Raw genomic sequence first — 2431 nt, forward strand, 5'->3', positions numbered from 1 at the left:
ATCAGGGGTGGAAAGAGGAGTGTGCTGTCACAGTATAGGGAGAGCAATTAGGGTCACATAACAATGTATGTATAAATTTTTGTATGGGAGACTAACTTGAAATGTAAACTTCATTTAAACCACAACAATAAAAAAAAAGAAAAGAAAAAGAAAGGATGAATGAAATCAAAGATGGGGAATGGGATCCCAATACGGGACTGAGCTCTGAGAACTCATCTTGCCTTTAAGGGAGGGGATCTCGCGCACCCCACCCACTTGCAGAGCTGCAGTACTGTTTCTCCACCTCAAAGCTGGAAAGGGCGCCCAGTTTTCCCATTCGCGCCTCCCTCTCCTCCCCTCCCACTCTCCCTTACCCCCGTATACCTTCTCCTAACTGCAGACCCTGGAGCAAGGCCAGGTTGGGAGGCGCCTGGCTTTTCCCCGCCGCCTCAGCCGAAGGCGCTTCCTCTTCTCCGGGAGCAGAGTTGTGCGGGCCGCTGTTTCTCCCCGACAAGCTCAGAGAAGCTCGGGGACGTCGCGTAGTGTGACCAAGCTGCTGCCTGGACGCGGACAAGACAGCAGGCAGCAGTTGCAGGGGACTAGGGTGTGGGGACGAGGAAGGGCCACCCGCCAGACTCTGAATCTGCGGCTCTCGGGCACAGCCGCCGCTTCTGCCCCGCCGCGGTAAACTCCCCGGGGAAAGGCACCGTTTTTGTATTATTTTAAAGGAAGGATTCCTTTTTCCCTTTGCTGCCGCTCCTTAGCTTTCTGAGGGAAGTGAGAACGCAACTTTCCTACAGACAGGTCATCAAAGGAAAACTGTGTAGAGTCCACTTCGATCTGGAGACGGTTGTTCTGGCAGAAACAGCCGGAGCGCTCCGCGGGACACGAATCATACTTTTGCTTGCCTGGGAAGTAGAAGTGCCTGGGCAGCCGGGGACCAGCGTACGTCCTGGCAAGAGCGCTGGCATTTGCACCAGATTTCCCATGCCTGTGAGTGAAATCTCCAGGGCAGTTGCTGGTGATCTCATAGATTATTGTAGATATTCATTAAATTGAATTTACAAGGCATCTTTTCAATACATTGCAGCAGTCCTGGCCTAGCAAGAACCCTACCTTTGGCAACCATGGAGGAATTACTAACCTGGATCATGTTATGGGCAGTGTTTCTTTGTTTGTTTTTTAATTGTTGTAAACATATATATTGCAGCATTTGCCAATTCAACATTTTTTCAGGTGTACAATATAGTGGTATCAATTACATTAATCATGTGCAACCATCACATATAGTTGTTGCCAAACTTCCCATCACCATAAACAGAAAGAAACTCACTGCTTGCTAAACATTGACTCCCCTCTCCACCTCCCTCCCTGGGCAGTGGTTCTTAACCTTTTTGGGGTCATCAATCTATGCAAGCTAGGGACCCTCAACCAGAAACATACAACACTTTGGGATGCGTGGTTGATATTCTAGGAACACTCTCCCCCATAAACACACACACACACACACACACACACACACACACACACACCCACCCACACCCACACCCACACCCACACCCACACACACACACACACACCCCTCCCTCCTCTACCAGCCTTGGAGCCCCTCCCCCTTACAGAAACCAAGAACAGCTTTGTGATCTCTTGCAGGGAAAAACAAAATAAAAGCATTGTGTTAATTTCATAGGGCTTGTTGGGATGGTTATTTTTTCTTCTCAGTAGCAAGTGGACAACAGTTAATCAAGCGTCCAAGTGAGTTTGGTGGATATGAAAGGACACAGGCCTCCTGGGAAAGGAAAGATGCAATTAGAACGAAATCATTCCCTTGGGTTCTCCTAGCCTCTCCAAACCACTGATAAAAATGTAATTAGGGCAGACATGTTTTGGAAGGAAGTTAGCAAACAGGGAAGGCTTCCTTAAATGTAATGGTGACAGTTCTATGATTTTATGATTTCACTAACGAAGAAATTTCTATGTTTTAAGTCAAAAAACATTGATGGCCTCAGAGAAGCAGCACGTGTAGTGTTGTTTTTTGTTTGTTTGTTTTTGGGTGGGGCAAGAATGTCATACATGCTGCTCAGAGGACAATGGCCCCCCACCATCTAATGGTGGAGGATAACATATCTGTCTTATTGTATTTCACCAGATGGAGAAAATGCAACAATACTTGGGAAAAAAAAAACCCATTTCCTGTCTTTTTGTTCTTAACATAAAAAAGAACTTTATGACTATTTTTTTCTGCATATTTCTCCTCCTCTGGGGCACTTTTTAAAGCCTCAAAGCATGTATGTGCCAAGAGTCTTTGAATTCTCACAATATTCCTATCTATTTCTATAACCAGGACCTGCTGGACTTGCTCCTTTAGGGAAACTTGTGTTTTACAAGCTGTAGACAATAACTGCAATAGCTAAACTTTTTTTAAGGAAAAATTTAAACTTGAAACACTTAG

This window comes from Trichechus manatus, unplaced genomic scaffold (assembly GCF_000243295.1).
Source record: "Trichechus manatus latirostris isolate Lorelei unplaced genomic scaffold, TriManLat1.0 scaffold00017, whole genome shotgun sequence".
In the NCBI taxonomy this organism is placed as follows: Eukaryota; Metazoa; Chordata; class Mammalia; order Sirenia; family Trichechidae; genus Trichechus; species Trichechus manatus.